The sequence below is a fragment of the Oenanthe melanoleuca genome, chromosome 1A (genome assembly GCF_029582105.1).
Source record: "Oenanthe melanoleuca isolate GR-GAL-2019-014 chromosome 1A, OMel1.0, whole genome shotgun sequence".
Lineage (NCBI taxonomy): Eukaryota > Metazoa > Chordata > Aves > Passeriformes > Muscicapidae > Oenanthe > Oenanthe melanoleuca.
In genome coordinates, this window is record NC_079334.1 from 45,500,240 (window position 1) to 45,527,006 (window position 26,767).

General features: G+C 36.4%; 1 protein-coding gene across 8 annotated transcripts in view; it reads left to right on the forward strand.

Annotated features, from left to right (window-relative positions):
- The window catches only part of FOXP2 (forkhead box P2), a 389,384-nt gene that overhangs the window by 46,273 nt on the left and 316,344 nt on the right, over window positions 1–26,767 (forward strand). For all 8 annotated transcript variants that reach the window (XM_056516333.1, XM_056516331.1, XM_056516334.1 and 5 more), the window contains exon 2: window positions 13,840–13,978. The gene's annotated coding sequence lies outside the window, so the exon portion shown is untranslated. The remainder of the gene's footprint in view (window positions 1–13,839; window positions 13,979–26,767) is intronic.

Below are 26,767 nucleotides of genomic sequence, written 5' to 3' on the forward strand. Positions count from 1 at the left end.
AGAAGTTTAGATCTGCTCAGTGTGCCAAGAATGGAGAATTTTGAAACATGAAGAAAACCTCTGTTGTGAGGCATTATAAAGTTATATTGGGGTACTGTGTAATGTAGTAATGAGCTAAAAATCTGCTTGAAAAATGTTGTTTTGTCTCAGTGATGAAATATTGTTTATTTTCTAAGGGGAAAGCAGCACATCCTCACTGTGAAGTGTCTTTCTTGTAGGTGCCACTCTGTTGTAAATTTAACTGACCCTAGGAGTATTGGTCTTTTAAAGCACATAAGAATAGGATTTATGGTTCTGAGTTAATAAAATATGCTGATGCCACTGTAAGCCCTATTTAGATAGACAGCAGTAATCTCTGTTGAGCAGTGTGAAACCGTCTGTCTCTAAGTACTGGAAAGCTCATAGTTCACAGCAAGGTTGTACCACATCCAGAGATGAGAAAAATGTGTCTGAAGTCAGAAGAGTTTTAGCTGCATGATTTTATTTTCTTTTGTAATTGTATTCTTTCTCATGTGCTAATATTGTACATCATGTCAAGTAAACAAGATACCCAAAGAGCACAGAGGAAAATGTGCTATTTAAAGTTCATACTCTACCTTATTTTTGTTGGCTTTAGCACAAGGAACAAGACTCTTCTGAATTCACAAGGTGAATCTGAAGTATGTAAAATTGGTGTTAAAGATGGGGTATGTTGTGTGTTCATAAAGAAAACACAATAAGTTCAATAACAAGATACATTAAGAAGGCTAAGTTAATATGTTGCCACATTGTATGTTTTATACAGTAGAAGAAAGCTGTTTCCAAGTTTTTATCTTTCATGAAAGGAATTGATAGAATTATATTTGAAAAGATAACTTTGAATTTGTAATTTTTCTATTGTGTTTGAAATATTTGACATTTAAATATGTGGTTGTATTTACATATATTGCATTTTCATTACAGCTAATCCTCTTGAAAGTTGGTTGGCAGAGGCCTTAAGCAATTCTCTAAAATTGGGACAGATACAGAATTCTGCAACCTTGGAATTTAATTGCAAATAAAGAACATTTTGTAATTTTTTTTTTCCACTTTTAAGATTCTGCTTTCAAATTATAAAATAATTGATGCATGTAAACAAAGGAAATAGACTTTAGTGGAGAGATTTTATCTGAAAATTTACTACTTGTCACATTATTTTATTATAAAATACTAATCAATATTTTATGTGCTGCAAACATAAAGATTACCTCTCTGAGCAACTTAATACATTAAGTAAATAAGTGTCTGGGAACAAACCATTCTGCATACATCATAAGACACATGTATTTTTACAAGAGGCAACAGTTTTCAATATTAAGATTGCTTTATAATTTGAAAGGAGAGCAGAATAAGAAATAGCTTCTTTGACAAGTGTTATGTTTGTTATAGTCCACTGGTATGTGATGTCCATACGTGCTGGGATTTTGATTTTTGGTTTTGAGGCTTTTAAAATAAATATCCTCAGCATTTTTCCCCCTCATATCTTAGCTTTTCATTTATTCAAATGTCGAAAGATATAGCTAAATGTAGCAAAACGTTTGCTTTTGTATCCAAACTAACTTAGCAAATACCCTTAAGTTCACAGAATTCAATAATAGATACTTAAAGTCAGAAATACAAGGGAAAAAATAAATCTGTCTTCCTCTGTGGAGAGATCCATTGTAAGATCTGATGTATGATCTGGACTACATGAATCTTTTTCTATTAGTTAAAGGTGGATGTTTTTACACTCAAGTTCCATTAAGTTTAGAAAATATTCAACAATTCCTCTTCTCTTCCAAATAACTTACACTCCCTCTTGTGATTCATCCTAGCAGTGGCTGGGTTCATCCATTCAAACACCAGGTGCTTCACTAATGCTCCTGAGCTGGAGGAGCTCCTCTCCCTGGCATCCCACACAGAGGAGAGCCACAGGCTCTGCTAAGAACACTGCTTTAGGTAGAGGTTATATCCTGTGTAGGTATTTAAAGCCAAGTAGGATTAATCTGATTTTAGTATTACATGAAAGCGAGTGAAAATGGTTCAAACCTAAATTATTTGAACAGGCATTTCCAATTTGTTTTTTGACTCTGGGTTTGCTCCTTGTTAATCGCTTTGGTCTTTGCTTTTGCATCTTCTCTTAATTTATACAGTTCTCCTGAGCTACTTGTTTTCCCTGACAGGAGTCTAAAAGGTCGTCCATGCTCACATGATAGCTTTTTAATGCTTATATTCTTGCAAACCTTTCACACCTTTTTTCTGGTAAGTTGCTGCTTGGTGGCAGCAATTCACGATTATGAAGTGCCCAATGGCTGCATTGAGCCAGCTCAGTGCTCCTTCCAAAGCTCATCCGCCTTTTGAAAAGAACAAAATACAGTGGGAGAATGTGCTGTAAGTTTATTTGTCAGATTTTTGAGTGTGTGTTTCTCATGTGTTGGCAGTTTGTTTTGGCCGTGTTGGGCTCCCAAGTCTCACTCTTCATGGTCTTTGTGGAGGGAGGGAGAATTCTCCTGAGTCATGATGGTGTTAAAAAATTGTCCTTGATGAATGTGTGTGTTACTGCCAAAATCTGTGACAAAATATCTGGTCTCAAAACACGCGGTTTGTTTAATACCACCAAGATAAAGTGCAGTAGGTCACAAAGAGAAAAATGAGCCCTTATTCTGCACAGCATCTCTGTTGGGGAGAGCTGTGCTGTGTTTCAGGGAGTTGGCAGGAGTCCACCCTTGCCAACAAGGTCTGCAAGGCTTATTTCCACCTTTGCCAATTTCTGTCTCTCTTGGACATCACCTGGACAGTGCAGTTGAGGGCATCCCTCCCGTGCCTGCCTGGGATGCAGCACCAGGTACCCAGCAGGCAATTAAACAGCTCAGTGAAAGAAGACACTGTGAGCTGCACATCTTCTCTTTTCATAAACTCATACACAGCATCCAGTGAATTGGGAAGTAGGATGAAGGTTATCACAATTTTGAGGCAAACACTTACATGGCTAATCTCTTTCTAAATGCTTATGTTTTTAATCTCAAGCCTCTTTGTGTGGCTGAGCTGCACTTTTTTTCTAACTTGACTTTGTTTTATGGGGAAATATTTCATATCAGATTGCTTAAGCTCTGGGCTGTCATGTAAATACCTTCTGTCAAGTATATAATACACATTTTAAAATTTGTCTAAATATTTAGGCTCTTGAGGGGATCACTATATCTCTCAACAGACAGTTACAACCTAGCAAGTAAATAAATTGAACTTTTTTTTTTCAAATCTTCATTGTTTTTGCAAGAAATTGTATCTGTTTGAAAGATATTTTAATCTTACAAAATTCTGGAAGATAATTTTATTATGTACTTGAGAAAAAATACTACCTCCTGTCTTTCAGCAGTGCCTGCAAATATATGTATGTACATAAATATATATTTTTAAAAATGCTTGTATTTCTTCTAAAAGCTAAAGGCCAAAATATGAGCTAAATGAATTTATGTGTGCCACCAAATTTTAAGTTATCTTTAGAAATGCTATGAAGCACATTTTTTGTTATTTTAGATCTCCTTTCAGTATGTGCTTTGTGGATTAGTTTTTTCTAATTTTAGTAATTTTCCTGCCTATTTTACATTAGTAAGATGTCTGGTGTTCTGAGTCTTTAAAATGAAATAATTAAAAGTTTAGTGAAATTCAGTGGAACATAATTTGGCAATTTTCACTCATTTCCAGATAATGAGCTGTATTTTTCCTTGTTTGTATGAGAAGAAAAATTGTTAACATTAAAGATAAGAATGTAGTTTTTAATCAATAAGAGTTACAATAACTGTGATTGATATAAAACATAAGATTTCTGTTAAAATTGATGTTAAAAACATCAGAAACTGTTCACCGATAAAAAAAGATCGTGCAGTTTTAAATGAAGGAAGTACATTTTGGATGTTAGTCTATATAAGTCATAATACATTGTATTTGCCTTTCTTTTTGCCTTTTACAATAATAAAATGTATCCAGAGAAAGTAAATCTGTGATTTTAACATCTTTTGACAAGCACATTAGACTGTAGAAAGAGCATCCAAGTTGGGGCTCGGGGCATATGGCTCTACCTTCTGCTAGCATAGCTCTAGAACAAGTCACTGTGCTCACCACGGGGTCAAATTCAGACTCTCAGGTTCCCTCCTCTGGTCTGGGGAAAAAAACCCCACATCTCCCCTTCACAGGGAAAAATCAGAACACAACCTGCAAACCTCACTACCCTGGGATACCTTCACTGTGCAGAGAACACAGATGCTGTGAGATGTTTTGCTATCAGTCTGTTTTTTTTGTCAGGGCATTCAAGAAATGCTTATGTAGATATTTATAGTGACTTTTAAATTCTGAAAAGACATATAGTGCTACTTTGAAAGAATATGTGCTTATATCATGAAGTGAAATCATAGAAGGATTTCAAACATATGTACATCCAAAGTATTATTTGAGTAGGTGCTTTGTGAATTGGGTAGCAACTGCTAAGCACTTACTTTTCACATCTTCCTAGATTGTCTTGTTTTATTTAGATTCAAAGACTGGTATTTATAATAGATAATCCAAGTGTCGTGTGTCTTGGGAATTCAGCATATGGATGAGGATATGGGAGGCATTAGTTATATGAGATTTGTTGACCAGCTTTTAATTCAGATTGTCATTTTTAACACACGGCGGTGCAGATGGTGAAGTTCTGACTGTCCGTCAGAGCCCAAATACCTCAGGGACAGCTGTTGCTGATAAATCACTTTACGTGCTTTAGGTCAAGAGTCATCAAACCTGTTACAGCACCTGCTTCTACATATGCAAATCTGTTGTTTTGTCATTTCATTAAACAAGGAATAGTGGTGGTCTCTCTTGGCCATAAGTAAGCCTGGAACATATCCCATACGAAATGAAATACAGCAAGAAGGCAACTCTGGTTTCTGCAGTACAGCCATGGGATGCTGCTTCTCTTTGGGGGCTTTGTTTCTGGAAGACTGCCTGCAATTTGGAAGGAGGGTAGAAAGACAAGTACATGTTTGGAGGCAAGAAGTAAAGGGAAGGTGTTTGCTGTCATTGACTGTAGGGTAGTTGTGAAGTTTGACATGCCCAGAAGCCAGCGGTGCCATGTGGGGCTCCCCTGCACTGCATACCTCTGTTTTCATCATCTGGTGAGCCTGCAGCATGATTTCCGGGCACTGGAGCATACAACATGTCTACTTCGGTTTGGAGCTGATTGATCCACAGCACAGAGCACGCTTGTGGGATCTTCCCTTGCTATAGAAGGACATAAATGATTGAAATGTTTTCTTAAGAAAGAAAAGTATCGTTTGTTTATGTACTTCAATGCCCAGCAAAAAAATTCCTGCCAAATGGCAGCACACTGCAAGAACTGGGGGTTTACTGAACAAGGTTATGCCTGAACTTTGGAAACTCAAAGATGTTTATATTTGTTTAATCTATCAGGTATGTAAAGAGAGTTTAAATCATGAGGAGGAAACTTCTTTGTTTATTGTACTTCACAAGTAGGGCTGTGGCATGTAATAGAAATGGCACTTAAGAATTTTTTTTTTAAGCAAACTGACAGAAGATTTTATCCTGCACTGCCATAGATTGCTGTGGGGGAGAAAGAGAAATAGTAAAATTGATGAAGAAATGTTGCATGCTGTCATTTCAGATTATGTTATTTCCCATGAATTTGCTGCTAATTTTTTTAAAGGTACTTTAAAATTCCACTGTTTCAGAAAGCACCACAGTAGCGCTGTCGTCTGTTAATTATTTCATTCCGTGGCTAGTTTGTCAACAATGTTTTAATCAAACCACCAGAAAAAAATTATTTTTTTAACATTTTGTGGAGAAAAAAGAATGCCCCCCTGACGTTTCAACCTTGTCAGCTGAGTTTTCCCATTCTGACACTAGGCATTATTTTTGCAAAGGTTGGAATTTTAACTCTTCAGTGAACCAGATATCATTTTTATTGGGATATTAATTCTGGTAGGTACTAATCTCATCAAGATTTGCAGACATTTTCCTTCATAGGCCATTCTGATTTGTAGCTTTTTCTTTTCACAGCAGTATTAAATACCAAACCTCTCTGATATGGAAGTTCATTAGAGATATGTCTTTGATGGCAGCCCTTTCAGGGCTTCAGTTTCAAATACCTTGATGTAAAGCTTAAGAAGCCATTGTGTTGTAAGCCCTCCTTGATGTGTCTTATTTAGATCTGCATAGTAAATCAAGGAAAGTAAATAACAAGGCAGCAGATGGAAGCATGGAGATAAGGCCAGTGAACAATTGTATTTGTATTTTGTTATGATGTTGACAGGAGCTAAAATTCACTAATCTAGTTCAACTGATCTGCATTTCAAAGAAATCTCATTTAGCAGCAACTTGAAGGTTTGGAGGATAAAGTTCTTTTATTGCAGCTTTTATTGCATTCTTTGCTAATTTATCTGGTCAAGATTTAGCCTTGCTTACTTAAAGCAGCAAGCATGTTACAAGGAGTCTTAAATACTACGAAAGCATTAATGTCTAGACTATGAACTGAAGGTAATTACATATCCAGCAGTGAATAGGCTACGTTTAGGAAATACTGTTGTCCAAAAGGAATTGGAAGAGAAATGCAGATAAGGTATTTTCCCCCATTTTCTCTAATTAAAAAAAAAAAAAAAAATTAGTTTTAATTGTGTGGAAAATTAATATATAAGAAAACATAAAATTATTAAATATAAACCCCAACATTTATTGAACTGTGAGTTCCGTCATGCCATATTTTGCTGCTCTGTTTGCAAACTGATAGCTCATATTAAGATTTCATTTAATGAGTGCCTTCCTGCATCTATTAAAAAAATATTAAAAAGTGGAAAATAATAGAGTGATAGACCAAAATTATTTTATATGTGCTCTAAATGATGTAGATGATGTATATGTTAGGTACTTCACATTAGATACAGTGCAGCCATGTCATTTGGAAAAAAATATTATAAATACATTGTAAGAATCAAATATCTTTAAAATGAAAAGGGATATAAAGTAGAATTTAGGGTTTCATTTTGGAAATTTAAAAAAGTTGTTCAATCTTAAGGCCAAAAAATAGACTTTGATTTAGTTTTCAGTTAATGATATAAATACTAACGAGGGAGTGTTTAGGCTATTGAACATAAGCATGTCCATACCTATGTACAGATGTAATGATAATGAACCAAAGCATGCCAGGCTGGTGTACATCCACCCTAATAATGGGCCCCAGTTCTCTAAGACATGTAAATTAAACCCAGCAGCTGCTGAGTGTTAATGCTGTAGTCCTTGCTGCCCTTCTGCAGCCTGTCCTTGTCACAGAGCCTACACCTGTGCCCCTAGAGCTGCACTTCCATCTCATTTGCAGTGTGGGTCTTTGCACTTCTTTTTAGTGTGTCTTTGTAGGCTTGGGAGGAGTGGAGGGGGAGGCAGCTGGTGCTGGTGCTTGCCAGGCTGCAGTGATATCTGATAGCTTCTGACCGTGGGCTCCATCAGCTAATCAGATCATGGGTGGTAAATGCTTCTCTGCTTCCTTCTCCTCATTGCTATACCTCTAAAAATGTTCATGCAGTGCTTTGTGGGTCTGGTGGACTCCATGATTTTGAAAGCAGCTTTTTACTTTTAATCTAGATTAGTTTCTCAGTGTGGCTGATCATATAGCTCCATGCATGCTTTCCTTGGCACAGCTCAGTGGCCAGGCTGGGAAGGGTGAGATGGCACTGGTGCTGCCTCTGCCACTGGAACAAATGTCCATCATTCTGCACTCCAAGGCACGCAGGCTGGGCTTCCACAGGGGAGCAAGCCATGCCACATCACTGCTGTGTGACCTCACCTTATCTGTGGTACCTCTCCTCACTGCTCTCTTGCTCCAGCAAGGATGTTTTGGTCAAAAGTTGTTCACTCGTTTTGCAGGACTGCTTTAAAGTCAGCACAAGAGAGGAGGGTCTGCAGGTGGAGCTAAAGAAGGTTAGGGAAGTTAGGGCTGCTTTGGCTCCAGATTAGAGTGGTTTAAGTCATTGTGCTGGTGCATTCTCTGGAAATTTTACCTTTACCTCAAAACCCCTCCACTCTGTGTAGGTGAAATGAAATAAACAGTACAAATAACAGTTTTCAAAAAAGTGCACTGCTTTGTGAGAGAAATAGATACAATTCAATAAAAGAATGACAATAAAATAAATATAACTCTCCTAGCAAACTCCAGTGTAAATGAGCATTTATTTACATCCCAGTCTGCCAAAGTTCAGAAGTAAAATTTTAAATTTAAAGATATCCCAAGGATGTAATCCTATTTACAGCACCCAGAAACAACAGGTCCATGAGATCAAGCACAGACAGACGCATTCACATTTTTAGTTAAACTCTACCTTTTTCTGCATAACATGTAAATCATCCTCTCAAATTAACATATGTTCCTATTAGCTGGCCTGCCACGGTCTCCAGAGTTTCATCACCCATAATCTGATTTTAAAACCTCATGCCCTTGTACCTTTGGCTTCAGCATCACTGACTCTCACTCCGTCCTGCCTCAGCCCATCCCGTTCTGGCGTGGCCTGAGGTGACAAGGAGGGATGCTGCTGTCACTGCCTGCCTCTTGTCTCCCTGTCCCTGCTGGCTCCGTGCACGTGTTGAGCTCCTCACAGAGCTGCATGGGGGACAGTGTTTTCAGCAAAAGGGATAGTGGGGAGGGAAAATAAAGGGAAAAAGGAGAAATAGCTGGGAAAAAATCCAAATGGAATTTTATGGATTTTCTCACATCTTTCTCTCCTTTTATACCCCTGACAGTAATTCAAGAGTGCTGCAGCACCATAACAGTTCTGGACATTAATGAATAATCTTCTCTCAAGTGACAGGGATCCAAACTAGTTAGCAATGAGGTGGGTTAAAAACCAAACTTGAATTCCTGCTACCATCACATTAGTGTTGGTGTTGATTGCATAACCCTGATGGGCTGAACTGTATGTGTGATGCTGCTTGTCTGGAATCATACTGAACTGCTCAACATTCATTTCTTCAGCTCCTGCTGCTTGTCCCTGTGCTGAATGACAGCCTAATGATAGAAAGAGAAGGGCAGATAGAGCTGGAAGGAATATGGGGGAAAGGAGGTGGCACTTTTCCCACTGGTGATGACTGGAGTGAAATATTCCCAGACATATTTGCCACAAGAAGTACTATATAAATTTACCACTATCTATTGAACCTTTCCAAGCTTGGATTTTAGTTTAACAACAATTTGCCAAGTATTGTATGTGTTTGTCCCAAATCCAGCATTATATCTTGGTGGATTGCCTGTGTCTTCTCTCATCCATCTCACATATATCATTTTCTTTGGGATGGTGGACAGGTAGCCATGCAAGGAATTATTTAGACGTAAGTCTTTCTTTTGTTTTCATGCCATTCTATCCTTTTGCAATTCAGTTTAAGGTTGTATTTCTGGTCAATATATTTTAAATAACTATTGACTAAATCTGCAAGAGAAATGAGGAATATTTCCCTAAATCTTTATAATAATCCAAATCCAGAAGATTTGAAGAATTTCATATATAACTGATGAGAGGAATAGATTTTAAAATATTGCAAATTTTAGCATGTGTTTTCGGGTCCTGCAGGAGATCTTTATAAAATCATATGGAAGTTTTTTTATTATCTTCTTGGCACTGATCCATAGTAGAAAGACTTTTTTACCTGTAGATACATAATTTGTCCTACCTTTCTATTTTTTTTTTTATTATGTTGGAGAAGGGAAATACTGCCAGCTCAATTTTTTTCTGAACCTTTTTTTTTAATCGTAGCATAATGAGGTTTCTTAAATTGCAGACAAATCAAAGAGTTTCATTCAGTTTAATAGCACAACATTTAGAGAAGTTTGCAGTATAACACCTTTATTGCTTTAATTATTTACATCATTGTTGATCTCTTGTTTACTCGTTTTATTTCCATGTTAGGACAATGATACCACAGATCAGCTGGGAGGGACCTCAGTACAGATATATTTATACCTTTTGCCACTTTTTTAATGCATCTTTCTTAACAATATTTTTGGCATTTATTAGCAAAGCAGTAATTATTTTTGTGAGTTTATGGTTTTTGAGATAAGATTTCTGGATAAAGGCTTTTGGATAAACATGGTTCTAAAGACACAGGATTGTAATACTACATTAGGCTGTCCATACAACTAGAAATGAGAGTAAATACTGTTCAATCTTAAACCAAACAGAAATCAAAACTTCAATCCAGTCCTTGATTTTATATACTATGATATCAGGCCACATTCTGCTCTAGATTTTTTACTTAGTTACACCAAATAGGCTATAGGTATTGAAAGTAAAATTAATAGGATGCTCATCTACAAAAATGGAATTATGCATCATATTAATCCCAAAAGAATTAAGTAACTTCCTTGTATAGTCCTCAAATGATTTTTCTCTAATGCATTTTTCTTCAGCAAACTCTAAGAACACACGACAGTCGAGACATAAAGTATTTTATCAGCTCTTATTTTGGATGGCTTTGTAATGCAGCTGTATATTTATGAATTGCCAAAAAAGTCCTGTAACTGTTAGGCTAATAAGATCACGTTATGATGTATAGCTTTTACTTTGTGTCTTAGGTAATTTATGGGAATGGTGTGAGCTTGCACACAAGTGTAGCTTTTAATATCCCAAATTAATATATGTGTACTCTGAAATATATTTGTGTCTTTAAAATCACAGATTACTTGTATCACTGTGCTGTTTCAGAAATAATAAAAAAAAAATATAATCTAAGAAATTCTTCATGTATAAACTTCTTAATATATCTTTGATATAAGTGGATTTCTACCAGGTATAATTGAATTAAGGAATATATGGAATAAATTTTTAAAGCAGGCATGAATGCTTATTTAACCTTCAAGTGAAATTATGTAACAAATGGTTGAAAAGAAAGCATTTTTAATTTACACAATTTTTGGGGTTGCTGTTGATTTCTAATGCTTGCAAGTGATATAATTGCATATCAACTTTTCCCCCTTTATGTGCACTTGTTTGAGAGTCAAGATGATATTAATGGGAAGATTTTGTAATGTAAACTTGTTGATGGTAGCTTGAAGCCACATGTGGAAAGAGTGAAAATCAACACTTTTATTTGACAACCAGTAGGTAGCCACCTGTTCTCATGTGGTTTTCTCTCAGTGTTTATGTAGTGGTGATGATAATTCTGAATTGTTATTGCTACTATCAAATTGTTTTCAATAGGTTTATCCTGCAATAGTATTTTACCTTCTGTTAGTATACCTGGCACACACATCTCTGAATTTTGCCATTTTTCAAGAGGCTTGTCTTTGCTCATATATCAGGGCTAAAACATTTGGTTCTTGTTTGGTACAGCTTGCTCTAATTTATAGTTAGTATCAAAGTGATGTGAAGGATATCAAGCAGACCTTGAATACCTTTTGGGCTTTCTGGTTATATTCCTACCCCTAACGTTCTAAACAGAAAAGCTGGACAAATGTTGCTATAGGCCAGTGGTTTATGAGTCTTTGATCATCAGCATCCTGTATGGTGAATTTCCTTTCATCCTCAGTGAAGCCATTTAAGCTGCAGAAGCAGAGAGAACAGCAAACATTGTAGCAGGCTCTTCTTTTTCAGAGGAACAGCAAACTTACTTTGATCCAATATTTCAAACTGACTAAAAAAGTGTCAATTATACAAATTCCTCACTGTAGGGTCTAAAAAGAGTGTTAATGAATAGGTAGGTATGCAGATATACTGGGAAAATACTGGTTTTTGGGTGATATTTGGGGGTATTAATTCATGCATCTTGCAAAAGGGATTTTGGTTGCATACTGATGTCTGAACAGAGTTATTTCTGTCCTGCTGGTTTTTTGTGCTAGTACAGGCAGCTTCTTCATATAGTGTGCCAATGCACAGCTCTACATATAGGGATACAGATACAAAGATCTGTATCAGTGAGACAGCAGAAAGGACTGGTTATATTCCTTTGGTACACCTGGTAGGTATGGATAGAATTAATTAACATAGTTTTTGCTCAAAAGCATGACATGCCAGTCCATGACAGCAAAAAGTGTTTGTTCCTGATGACAGTCATTCACTTTCTGCTGGTTCAGAAGGCTTCCCTGAAGGAATTTTAATTGATCTGCACTTACCCAAAATAAATCAGAAACACTGCTGTATCCTAGAGATTAAAGCAAAAGAGAAGATATTGGAATACAGAGTATATGATTTTTAAGATTTACTTTGAGATGAAACTTGGGAAATGGAGATGCTGACCTGCATTTATATAAGTGTTGAACTGAGTGGGAACATATGGATGAAGTTAGACTCAAACCCATGAGACCAGTGAACAACTTGAGAAGCAGAACCTTGCTTTGTAGCCCTCTGCCCTGGGTGCTTTGGGACTGTGGACTGGGGAGAGGAAGGCTACTGCTGCTTTGCAGTAAGACTTTGCTATCTCATTTGATTTGATTTTTTGTTCCTGGGTGATGGTGTTTTGGAAAAATCAATCAAATTTATTAAGCATATAGTAAAGTACAGAGAACTGTGGGATTTCTCTTTGGTGTTCAAAAGGATCCAGCCTGTACTTCAAATTCAACTCAGACTAGACTCCTTGTGTACCTAATGCAGTAATTCTCATTACTGTGAGTGGTAAATAGATCAGTGTAAAATGGATATAAAATTTGTTGAATTAGCACTAACATAAGTGAATATACAAGGAGATAGGACTGGTCATCCTGGTTCAGACCAATGGTTCAGTGAGGCTGTCATCTATCTCCAGTGGTGGCTGTCCTCTGGAGATTCCTCCATCTTCCTCTTGACTTACAACACCTCCTTGCACAAACAGCATCCTTGGGAAGAAGTTCACAGTTCTGCCATACAATTTGTGGAGAAGAAACTCTCATTTTTCTTTTGAACTTGACTTTTATTATGTAGTACTTGAGTTCCAGGGATAGAGAACGTACAATGTCTGTGCAGTCTTTCCATCTTCTTCAGATATTTGTTGTTTTCTATTATGCCCTTCCTTAAGTCAGCTTTTTTTCCAGTCTGGATATTGGTGGCATACTGAATTCTTCTTAATATGTGGAAACTGTTTTAAGCCTTTGATCATGCATGTTTTCTTTTCTGAACCTTTGCTAATTAGTTCTGTTGTTTTGTGTTCTGTGCTGGACAAGAGGGTGGAGCATGCTTTCCAAGATAGGGATTAATACTGTGACAAATGACATGCTACACTTTGTCCTTTATTGCTTTCTAAATAATTTTTTCTTAAAAAAATTCTAAATAATTTATAGATTTGACTCTAATGGAGTGATGAGTTTTAAGTTTTCATGGAAAAATTTTAATGAGACCTATGTATTGTAAACCCCAGGTCTCACTTTCTGAGGAGAAAGATACAGTGCAATAGAGAGCTGTTTTGTTTAACAGAAGATTCAGGTTAGAATTTTTCTCAATACTGGCTAGGCAGAATGGTTTATAGTGAGTCTGCGCTCAACAAATTTTGTTTTCCTGCTTGCTCTCAGCCAAAAGTATTCACAGTGTGTTTGTGTACAAAATAAATAATCAATAATGTGAAATCATCTTTTAACTTGTATATTTGCTTTTTCAAAGAAATACAATCTTGTTACTATGAATCTCAGAAATGAAGCAGGTGACTGGTCTAGGAGCAGTGACTACTCCACATTTCTCATACAAAGAAAGGAAGATGTGAAATGTGTGGGATTTTTTCCTTGGTGTGCAATACATATCTGTAAGGATGACACTGAAGTGTGTTTTAAAAAGATGGTTGTAATACCTTGCAATAAAATACAATATGAATGCTTGCACTTACTGTGTTTCTTTCCCTTTTTACCCTTAGGTAACTTCAAGTGAAAGTTAAGGACCTTTTGTCCTTATCTGCCATAGATGTGACAGACACTTTTGGAAGGAAGAGTTTGAGCAAAAAGGAAAAGACCTTCCCACAGCACAGCAAAGTGACAAAGTGACTCTGAAGAAATGTAAGTGATTTATAACTGGACTGTGGATTTATACGCCCTGTGGGAGGAATACTGTACCCTATCACTGAAATGTATTGCTTATAGATGTAAAATATGGTTTAGGAAAAAAATTGTGGACCATGCAGAAAATACATACCCTTTTGATGTTAGTGGGATGGTAAGCTATGCTACAGTTATTTTTTCTAAATGGCAGTTGTTAATGGGAATGAAGTGCTGTAAGAATCAAAAACCTGTTTTTCTACCATTTTCTACTCATCTAGATATTGTCTAATTTAGGTACATAGAAACTAAGCAGCTGTATCTCACTCATTCTAGATTCTGCTTACCCTCAGGAGAGGAGCAGGCATCTCCAGAGGCCAATCCATCTCATTCTGAAAGCAGTGCCTAAGGAATGCAGTGTTACTCAGAGAGTAGTTTGTGTTGACTGCTTAGCTTTAGCCTAAATGTTCAGTGAGCACTTTAACCTGGCACATCTGTGTAAGATGCAGTGCCAGCTTCTTCTCTCCTCCCCATATTGTCATTCTCCCTCACTCAGCACATGTAGCTGTTTGTAAATTTGGAGAATGGATCAGACTGAAAATAGCCAATTATTTCTTTGGTTTTATTTTCATTTGGGTTTATTCCAGCCCTCTCCCATATGGCAGTCCAAGGGCTGCCACTGGTACAAAGGGTGATGTGAGTGGGAATTAGCAGCCAAAAGTGTGCAGGAGCACATGATGGCAGCTGTGCTAGTTTCTGCTGCTTAAATTCCTTGGTGAGCAATAGTCTCAGACCTTATAGATATTTTTAGTGCTTTGCCTTTTATAAAAGTTAAAAAATATGTGAAGCCCTTACTTATTATCTAATGGAGAGCTACTGTATTGTTGTGCATTTAATACTGTGATAGTGCTGTCTTTTGTGTCTCTTGCAAATTAAAATTCAGGTCTCTAAAACCAGTAAATAGTCATAAGTGGCTAGCATGTAAGCAGGTGTCATGTCGTGATTTATATGTAGGCATGATACTGTGTAATTCAGATAGATATACATAATTTCTGAATTCTGAAGATGCTAGCCTAATTTTGTATAGTGCCAAACATGATGTGTGGGTTGGGTGATATCAAATGGTTAGTGGTTGGGCTAATTTAGGCACAAGATCCTTGTCTCCTGAACAGTGAAATACTGAGTAACATTTCATTCTCACAGTAAATACCGGATGAGAGCTAGACTTCTCTCATTGACACCTGGTGACAGGATGACAGGCAGTGGGTACAAGCTCCATACAGATTATTAAATTATGTTTCCTTTGAAACAGAATATAAAAAACTCCCTTATCTTGAGGATGGTCAAACATTAGAGAGGTTTGCCCAAAGAGGTTGTGGAATTCCCATCCATGGAGGTACTCAAAGCCCAAAAGGACAAGGTTGCTCCATCTGACCCTGCTTGATCAGAGGTTTAGATGCAATGAGCTTCTGAGGTCCCTTCTAATCTCAGCTAGTCTATGATTTTGGGGATATTTATAGGTAAGCAAAATCAGAAGTATTCTGCTATTTTATTTTATTTTATTTTATTTTATTTTATTTTATTTTATTTTATTTTATTTTATTTTATTTTATTTTATTTTATTTTATGACAATAATTTTTGTCTTAAATTTCTTATTTTTGAAATATTTAGTTATTCAGTTTAGTATTTGACTTAAGTTTTGGCAAAAAATGAGACATGGCAGAATTTGCAAGCTTTCTAAAATGTGTTAAATTATATTTAAAGACTTGTGATTGTAACTATGAAAATCAGATTGAAGTCTGTGAAATTATCTTTTAGCTTTGAATTAGCACCAGGTTTCACGTGATGTGAACAGTCACATTATGGGGATTTTAGATGTTTAAAAATAGTGTCTTTTTCACTTGATCCGTGGCAAGAAAGATACATTTTTAGTATCATTTTGTGCTCAGGAATAAAATAAAATAAAAAAGACATAACTAGGAACAAACTCATGCAGGTGAGTTTTTAATCCACAATAGAAGTAGCTGTGTTTCTGAGGTTTTCTTAGAGATCAATGAGACCTATAATATGACCTAAGAATTTCATTATAGGTTCTGTTTTCAGTAACTTGCAAATGGCCATTCTGGGACAGTCCATAGTTTAAGAGGATGCCAATGTAAACATACAAAACCTGGCCAAATGTGCAGTGTGACTTCACAAAATAACCTTCTATCTTCTGTGAATGTGTGATTGAGGGACTTCCTTCCTTGTGTTTTGAAATACTTAGGAGCAGGGGACTCTCTCTTCAAATGTCAGCTTTCTTGAATTTTAACTTTGATTAATTTGTCAGACATCTGCCCACAGTTTTGCTATAGCCTGAGTCGCTTTGCAAAACTTTCTGTCAGATGAGTGTATCACTCCTGAAAATGGAAAAAAAAGTCTGAAAAAAGGTCTATGACCTCTTCTTTGCTTCTGAGCTAGGACTTGGAATTTGAAAGGGAAGCTTTAATGGGGTATAAGATGTGTCTTTTGCCATGCCTCTGAATGTCTGTCCTTATTGCACTGAATTATAAGCTTTTGAAAATTGCTGCTTACTCATATACAGAAGAACATATGACTTTGTCAGCATATTCTGAAAATATTCCCTGTATATTCTTAATCTTCTAGAAATGACTGAGTCTGTCCTGGCTTGGAGATCAAACACTGTATGACATTTCAAATTTACAGATCCCCTGCTATTTTCACAAAAGGATCTTGTTTTTTTTAATTTTCTGGGACAGGGTATTTTGATTCTTACACTTGTTGGTAATTCTGGTTTTCTGCATTTTATGCTTACTTTTCCCAAATGCTATTTGAGAAGGGTGTCAAGAATGGGATTAGTTTCCCATGGTGTTAGCCATCTAAAACTACAGGTGGTATAAATCTGAGCTGGTCACCATAGGCTTCTTCAGTCAGTGAAGAGAGATGGAGACTTCCAGGGGAGGATTCCCATTGCCTCTTTTTATTTCTGTCTTTGGATGAGACAATTCCTGCTTTAGAGATGCCTGTTTCTTGTCACTTGCAACAAAAGCAACCTAAGGTGACTGGCACAAATTTAGACTTTCTATTAAACATTAAGACAGATAAATTCCATCTCATGTGACATAATTTGAGACTTAAGAGGCAGAAATCTTATCACTGACATTCACGAAAACATCCTGCTTTCACACTAGTAAACAAAATTATTTTAAAAATTATTTCATTGTGATTATGGTGGTATGTACAAGATTATTAAAAGGACATTTTTCATATCTCTTAGATATTTTATGCAACCATTAAAACAATGCACTTCAATGCCATTTTGATATTAACTATGAAGTATCAATAGGTTTTGGATTTTTTCTTATATTTGGGTTCTAAGTTAAGAAATGCAGATGTTTTAACTCTACGCCATTGCTTAATTTTTAGTAAGGTAGTAAAATGGATATATTATGAAACTCTGGCATTGTTGCCTTTTATCTTACAACAGAAGATTGAAAAAATCTGGTGCTATTATATCAGACAAAAATGCACTTTTAGTTAATTTAAGAGCAAGAATTTAGGTGGCTTTCCAATTTTAAACAATTTGCTCTACTGTCAACTAACATTGATGTGTTCTGTTAAATGAGATTGTGATGAAATGCTGTTTTCCATTTGTATTGAAGTATTTTAGATTTCTTTCATAATTTAAACTGTTGCCTATACTTGAGTAATGGCAACTACATTGGCTAACCCAGGATAAGAACACCTTCTTCAGTCACACTTTTCATGGGTAAGGGCTGTGTGTGGGGAGCACTTTCTTGCCATGGAATAACTGAATATGTCTCAAAGGCATTAGAAGTAATGTGTGCTGGCTCTATTTGCTTTTTGGCTAAAATGTAGGCATATGACAGAAATGATGGTGTAATTTATTATCAGATGTCTTTTTATGTCTAATTGCCATGTATATGAATTAGTACCTGGAAGGGCTAGACTTACCTAGAGTTACTTCATACAAGTTTTAAACATCACTGTGATGAGACTATGGGCAAGAGTTGAATATGCTTCAAAGATGGTCTCAGTGATACTTGTCCTGTTCAGAAATGCACAGGGCTGCTAATGGTAAGCACTTTTGCTTAGCAGCATGGTGAGCAACATGGAAGTTTCTGTACTTCCACTTGTGGTTGACTGATTAACTCTTATTGGAGTGTGTAAATTTTTTTCAGTTGTAATTTTGCTTTGAATATTACATTTTGTATTTCAGGTGTATTTTCATTTTGTTTCTATCCTTTCACTGTTATTTAAAGTGGTACATTTAGTTCAGTATTTCATGGTAGCAGCATGCATATGTTATAGAATAAAGCTACAGCAAACACTAATTCCTGGAATCTACATTTGGCTGAGGAAGCAATTTGTTTTTTTAAGAGACTGCCTGCAAATTGGCCTAAAGAAAGTGCTTAAAGAATGGAGACAACCTCATGTTAATAATTTGTCGCTATTTTCTCTTTCTCTGTCTACTCCTTCTAATATTTGCACAAAATAACATTCACCAGTGTTTGTATCACAGAATCACTAAGTTATGTGTTCTAAATAAGAACAAAATATTTCCCCTAGAAACACTGTTACATCAGTACTTGCTGGCCAAGATTCTTGCTGGTAAATACACAGAGCTTCACCAAAGCTGCCAAGCTGTCTCTTTCTGTAGTTGAAACAAGTTTTACAGCTTTATTTTTTTTTTTTCAACCCTATAAGATTGTCTGACTTTATTTGAGTTTGGTTTGTATTATTCCCATCCTTCTGCAACTTTAAGAATGTTCAGTTTTGAATGGAATTTTATGCTTTATCAGAAAAAACCCAAAAGACCCTGGTTCTGAGAAAATGAAAAGGGCAGTTCAACCAAGCTGCCACTCAGTAGCGGATGTTTGAGTACTGAAGAACTGTTCCTATTTTTATTGAACTATAAATTTTATGACACTTTGTCCTGACCCTGTTTGAGGGTTAATCTGAGGAGATTCAACAGGCTGAGAATATCTGGGTTCAGTGTATGAATCTGAGGAGTATCAGTATAGAAACCTGAGGAGTATCTGTTCAAGAAACACATTAATGACTGCATCAAAGTTAACAGAACAAGTATTTTCCACAGCATAGGCATCTGAGTCAGCAGGGGCTTTTTAATAATAGAAAATTTCACATTGGCTCAATCCCATTCCATGTAGAAAGTGAATCAAGTTCCTATCACACTGTTATTCTGACTCAAAATTTAAAAGCTACCTGAAGTTTCAAATAGGGAAAAGGGAGAGAAGTTTTGACTGTTGCAGGCATTTTTAGGAAGTATAAATATGTGTTGCTGTTCTAAAACCACCTCTGTGCTATGCATCTTGTCTCCAGCTGCAGAAAAACAAGAGAGAAAAGGAAAGTTTTTGCCAGCATATCTTCATTTCTTCAGCCTATATAAGGTCTCTTTTCTGTAGAAGATTTTGGATTAGATTCCTGAATTGGTTGAGAGCATCAATTAATTGGACCTTATGCCATTCTGACTGTCCATTTCTTTCATCTTCTACTTTGTGAGAGGTAGAATCATATTACTTTGATTTGAGAGATCTTTTCTGTGGTATAAGTGAGTGAAAGCTGGGTTATAGGCTAAACAAGGATTCCAGCTAAGCAGGTGCCTTTTGTTAAAATGATGTTTTCATAGAATTTGGTGTCCTGCATATTACAGTTCCCTGGCATTGAGCTGTTCAGGAACTGGAAATGGTGTGAAACATACATTTTTAATGGAAGAGAATATTGTTCATATAAGATCAGTAATTGTTTATAAAGAAATACTATTGGCAAACAGCTGCATTTTTATGCTTCAGAGGTAGAAGCACTTGGATGGGAATGAAGGGATTCTTGTATACAGCTAACAAAGCATGGTGAGATCCTTTGGGGCATGAGTCATAACATGCAATAATATTAATAATACACTGCATTTCATCTGAGGATTTCAAAGAGCTTTATAGAAAACATCAATGAATTAAGTATCACCTTAACCCCCTGTGGAGCACTGCTAAAAGTAGGGTGGGTTGAATGCAGAAATACCATCTCATTTTTATGCTGAGTTAGTTACTGTACCTTTGCTGCTCACAGGTGATTCAGGAAGTATCAATATTTTCCACATGGGGATCATAAGGCATAGGGAAACAGACTGACTTGGTCTGGGCAAACAGTAGCACCAGCAGAAGCATTCTAGCACCAAAATCATCCCAAACAGCCTGGCTGTTTGCAATGAGAGGCTGCTGGGTGTCTGCTGTTGTACAGCTTGAAGAGCTGTGTAAAATTACAGAAGATAGCACTGTGCAAGCAGTGCAGCTGGAACTTGGCCATTTAGTGTAACAATTTTATGAGTTCTGATATGCTGGTGCATGTATATGTCAGAAAAGCAGCATATTTATGTGTTAAAACAATCATTAGGAGATACATTAGACAAAAACAACTTTTCAAGGGCAAGACACAAACACTGCAGTTGAAAAGTATAAGAGCAGAAACCATCTGCTCTGTAGTATGTTTTGATGAAAACATGCATGATGGAAACAAAAGCTAATTAAACAGTTACTCCACAATACAATGTAGGATTTTTAAAATAATCATATTTAGAAAATTATTTTGGAGAGACAATTGTAAAAGACACTTTGTGTTTTCCCCCTTCAGCACTGCTGCCTGTTTATCATCATTCCTAAGGACTGTTCATTCTCCTCTTGGTTCTCCTGTTGAAGGAGATACCAATGGTATCTTAAAAGTGTTCTTTAATATTTTGCCATTGTAGACCTCATATTTTGAGTTAGTGAAATATAAAACTGCTTCTCTCCTTTATCTGTAACCACAAATGAAAACATATGGGTTCTCAACTGACACAATTTGGGAGAAAATCATATTTTTAAATAGAAACCAAGTATGGGTTATGCTAATAGAACCTCATTTGTAATTTAAACCGAAGCTGTTAACATTCAATAATGGAGCCATACATCAAGGAGTTTTCTGCAAAAACAGAAAAATACTAATTCTTCATCCTCAGATCTGCAAATCCAGACTGATGGGATTTCGGCCCTTCATCTTTTACTGACAGGCGGCAGCATCAGTGGAATAAAACTAAAATGTGATCCCCTTTCTCTCCACCTCCTTCCCCTAATTTTACTCTGACAGAGAAAGAATCACAGTTTTAGCTGGTATCTTAGCCCAGGGGAAAAAATGGTCTGTCATCAGGTCTTTTAGGGAGAAAGAGCTCTTCAGTGGAGCAGTTAAATGGTATTTTGATTCTCAGGGTGCATCTTATACCTGTATTTTTGCAAGATACAATAAATGGTTTCTGAGACAGTTATTGAGAGCAGAATCAAGGTCATCAGCCTTCCCCCAAGAGGTCATTATCTCTTAGTTCTTGTTTCTGATGAAAATGTTAAACATGGGGGAGATGGGCTCCAGATGGACTATCTGAAAATGTGCACTCATATGAGCAATTCCCAGCCATATGTTAGTTAAGGACGTACTTCTAATTCTTCACCTGCAGAAATCAGTGAATGATCAAATTTTTCTAGATAAATTTTAATTGATTTTGCAATAATTCGATGCATGCATGTTGAAGTTTATAATTTTAAATCCCCTAACATGCATACATTACTGTAAAGTTCTCTACAATTCATGATGAAATAGAAGCCTTTGGGTATTTTGAAGTTGAGACCTCCCGTGTCTTTGGAGAAATTCATTTTGAAGCCCTACAGCTAAATTACAAAGCTCTTCATTGTCTGCAAATGAGTTGCTCCTGTTCTGGAGTTGGCTTATGAAGCTGAGTTCCTACATATGGCTGAAAATAGTCAGTTGTCTAAAGAGAGAAAAGACATAAATCTGCCATAGCAAAAGAAATTAGCCATGGAAAACAAAAATGTGGTCTTATACCTAGAACAAGAATATTTACCATCTTAGTATTAATTGGCTTCTGCAGCATCTCTTAGTATTTTAGTTCAAATCAGGACTGCACTTGAGGAGTATCAGGATAGATGAGCCTCCCATTGAACCTTCCTGATGATAAAGCTAAAGAAGGGCAAGTGTTTGAAGAATGGAACAAACCTATGCAGAACAAAGTATCTTGTAGCACATGCCACATGTGTGTAACATATTCAGCTCCAGCTGTTCTATTGTGCAAGGCCATTTTTGTTGAGCTCTATATTTCTTAATGCTGTTGTTTTCTTAGTTATAAAAAAGAACGGGGATCCTTTTCGTAAATGAGTCTGTAAAAGTCCCCACCCTTTCATGTCTTTGAGTAATGTAATATTTCCATTTTTTGCTCAGTAGATTAGAGTCAGTAACTGTAGAGGTCTTCTGTAACTAAAATGTTTTCTCATAATCACATGTACTTCTGTGAACACTGGGATGTTTTAATTTTGTATGTTTAAAACTGTGCTGAAGGAAAAACTTTTTTTACCTAGCCATTTTCCATTGAAACTATCACTTAAAGGCTGTTGTTTTGAATTTTTGATCTCACCTTCTTTATTCAAATTTCTAAGGGAGACTTTGAAAAGATATGTTAAAGAGGAAAACTAGATGACCAGTGGAAGGCTGTAATTTTCAACTTCTGCTTCTATGGTTATGTGATTAAAAATTAATGGTGAAGTTATACCTTGTTTATCAATAGTTAGGAAAAAAATTTGAAGTTAATACTGAAAGCCAAAACTTTATAATATTTTCATTGTAATCTATAATTTTCTATATTGTAATAAGTTGTGTGTGGGTGTATAGACACACACACACACCCACACCCACGTGTGCACACACAAAAATATATGTTGTGGTGTCTTAAAAAAGTCTTTGCTTTTGGCCCATCAGCCAATATCTGTTCCATGGCACTACGTTCTGAGAGAATGACTTACCTGTTCCTGTGCTCTTCAAACTGAGCCGGTGGTTACTTTGGTAGCATGCTGTGAATTAGATGATGCTTCTGAAGTGCCACAGGTGCCAAAGCTAAAAATCCAAATATATTTATGAAAAACCAGCATATATTTCTATTGTAGCCTGCTGTTTTGGCAATTTAAACTTCTAATCATTTTAGCATTAATTTTAAAAATGATTTTGCTTACACAAATAGCTGGAAATTTTTTGCATTTTTCATGCTCGTGAATTGAACTGGGTAACATGGGATGTAAGGAAATAGGCAGTTTGTAAATATGTATAAAAAGATAGAAGGAAAAGGAGAAGAAGAAGAGTTGGTAACAATTTAGGGAAACCAGTTTGAGATTAACTGAATGACAGGAAGGCATTAACTCTCAACAGTGTTAGACCAGCCACTATAGAATGAGGCTATCAATATTTAACACCAACTGGTTTCATTGGTAAGATGATAAAGATACAAATTAAATTAAAAAATTGGTAATATTGTTTTGCACAATGTTATAGCTGCTCACCAGGCTCAGCATAAACACGGACTCTTCAAAATTCTTAAGCCATTGCCTTAAAGAGCTGTGGGGCAGTCCCAAACAGATTTTCAAGATTTTGAAACACCAGCATAACAGTAAATTTCTTAATGTTGAGCTGCACACTTCAAATATTTTAGTCTTTGATGGACACAGCACTTTTATTGACATGGCTTATGATTAATATAAAAATAATTTTAAAAGAATTGCAGATGCATATATTCAGTAACCTTGCTTCCCATGCAGAAGTCTGGAAAATATGTTTTCAAGTTGCTCTGAAGATGCATATATTTATTTACTTCCCATGGACAAACAACCTGATTGACCTACTATTTACTCCTTTTCATGTGAAATTCAAATAATCAAGTATTTATATTTTTTCTCAATTACTTCAGAGCAATTGGGGCACTGAGTTTCACTTAATGCTCTGCTCACTTGTGTCATCAAAAGTAAAATCCTTAAAGTGGAGCACAGATGACTCCTTTCCTAGGCTGTAGGAAACCCTGAAAGCCTGAACTGGGACATTCTGGAAAGAGAAGGGTTTTTACCTCTCATGCTTGTGTGTGTGAGGTTGCTTTACTCTGAAATGTTTTTCCACTCACTCCAGACTGAAGTTCACCGAACAGTTGTTGAAAAGATAAATCAGGTTGAAAATGAATGGGGAAGTGACATCATCCTGAAGAATTAAAGTCCTGAAGCAGTGTGTGGTTGTAGCACGTTAGCTGAGTTCTTCTTAAATAAGGCTTGTGTTTCTGGCTCTATTCTTAGGACTTACTGCTGGGTTCCCACACAGAGATCACACCTGTTGCTGTTAATGTCAATGGAAGATGTCAATTTTCCAATTTCTTGATTGCTATCACAAGCTAATGGGGAAATATTATGAACCTAGTTTGAGTCACTGACAGGCATCATGTAAAGATATAAACAAGACAGAAAGCAAAGGCTTTGGTGCCTCTTTTGCATTTCTATTCCTTCTCTTTCAGTGAAGTTGAAGCTGGCCAGGTTTAGAACCAGGGGAACCTTTTCCATGACTTGCACTGACTTTCCCAGTGTTGGCAGGGTGCTTTATATCTTCCATCTGATGGAAGCATTATGTCAATGGAAGCATGTGAATAGTGCTTGAATAGTTACATGATCTGTGGACAAAACCAGGCAGAATTGTTCCTGAAGAAACAAAAATATTTCTAAAAATTAGACCCAACGTTGGTTTAAAGGTTGTGTCCTTTGAAAGGATTTGAAGCAGTTTAGGTGCTTATGTTGCTCAAGGGACTTTGAGTACTGTGAGGTTTTAAGGAAGGCTAAGTATTCCAGGAAGTTTAAGAGCTTATGGCATCGTAAATATTTAAGATGATTTAAAAGGTTATGTCCTCTTTAGTATTTGAGTTGGATTAAGTGCTTATATTGCCTTAAGGACTTTTTCCCTTTTTTCCCCTAAAAGGAACCTGGGAAATTAAATGCAAAAACACTCCTGTAGATGCAATATTTGGGCTTTTTTAAATTTTTGTTGTCATTTGAGAAATGCAAAATTCTATGTTTCAATAGCAGCATTCTCTTGAGCACATTACATATGCATCAAAGATGCACAGACTAATGGAGGGTTTCTAGGAAACCTCTGGATATGGGATCCAGAGGCAGTAGTTTTTAATACCTTCACAGCCTTTGCATTGGGAAATGTTTTTTTTCTTCTGCTTGTTTTGCATGATCTGGTAAAGATCAAATAGATGATCAGGATAGAATCAGATTATGAAAATATAAAGAAGCAGTTTCACTTTAGAAGGTAAAGAACGTCTATAATTCAATATGCAAGAAAATAGGAAGCCATTTAGTTTCTGCTTTTGCTGATATTTTACTTCAGTGTAAAGTAATAGCAACTATTATAAGTCTAGGTCTCAGTGGTGTTTTTTTTTTTTTTTTTAATTGATCAATTTATATATTTATTCTGAGATGCCTTGACTAAATTCTTTACGAGTGTATTTGCATAACGTATTTTTAAATTTTCTATTCTTCTACATTTCTGAAAAGTATATTTTCTAATTTTTATTTTATTAACCAAATTCATACAGTTCTCATTGCAAAAGCAAATAGTCACCATTCATTCAATGTATTCTATGCTGCCTCAGTTAAATGGGCATCAGTCCATCAGTCCAAATGTTTTTCTCGTGGGGCTCCAATGCCCAGGTGATTTTGCTAGGTTATTTCAGCACAATTACAGAAGCTGTACCTACTCTTGGAGGCTGTCCTGGCACAGCATGCAGTACCAGCTGTCCAGACCATGTCTGGTGTGATCATGGGGAATACCAGAGACACCACCTGGAGTACTGCATCCAGCTCTAGGGTCCTAAACACAGGAAAGACATGAGCTGTCCAGAGGAGGGCCACAAAATGATCATAGGAATTGAGGAAAGGCTGAGGGAGCTGGGGCTGTTCAGCCTGGTTCTGGAGAGGTCTCATTGTGGCCTTTCAATTCTTAAAGGGGGCCTGCAATAAAGGTGGGGACAGAGTTTTTAGCAGGGTCTCTAGTAAAGGAGTAGGAGGTGAGGGTAACCTGAAGCCCTCATGTGTGGGCACACTTTCATATAGGCTGCATGGGTGGGATGAGTGAGATGTCCATGTGTTCCAAGAAAGTTCACAGATTATACCCTAGCAAGTTAAAATATCCTGTTAGTTATGCCAAGAGTACTGAAATATTGGTGGTAGTGCTGGCTCCCTCTGTCCTGGCTGTTATGACCAAGAATCTCCAAGAGCTGGTAGGACAATGTGTTCATTGTCCTGAGTAGCTGACACCTTTCAGGCTGTGTCTGGGGCTCTCTGTTATGTCTCACTTAATGCAGGCTGAAAAGAGAAAAACTGGGAGAGAATAGGATATGTGTCAAAACATAGGTCTAGGCACAGTGCACAGAATGAGCTGTTGTTGCTCTGTGATGCCACACAGTTAAGTGATGATGTGTTTTAAAATGGGTTTGGTGTAATTGTGAGTTCAGCTACTTCAGAACTAACTCATGGTTCCTAACATCTCTTCAAAGTGGTTAAAATATATTTTCATGTGTGTACATCTTTAATTGTATTTCCTATTACTTTTGGAGTATCCCATGGAGGAAAGACCAGTGTTTTTCTGTCTTTCTCAAACTTAGCGTCATCTGAAAATTTTAAAAGTACAGTTCCTATATAAATGACATTTCACCATCCAAGTTATAAAAGAAAACACACCAGACCAGGATGGACCCCTATTGATCCACATTCATAGTATCCCTCTTTTATTCTAGTCTCTATATCAAATTTTTGAACATTTTGTATTAGCCTTAAAATAGTTTAATTTAGTCTTTGTTTCCTTTGCTTCTTTTTATGAGTCATCCCTTTCTTTTTATGTGTCATCCACTGCTTCTTTTCCATTAA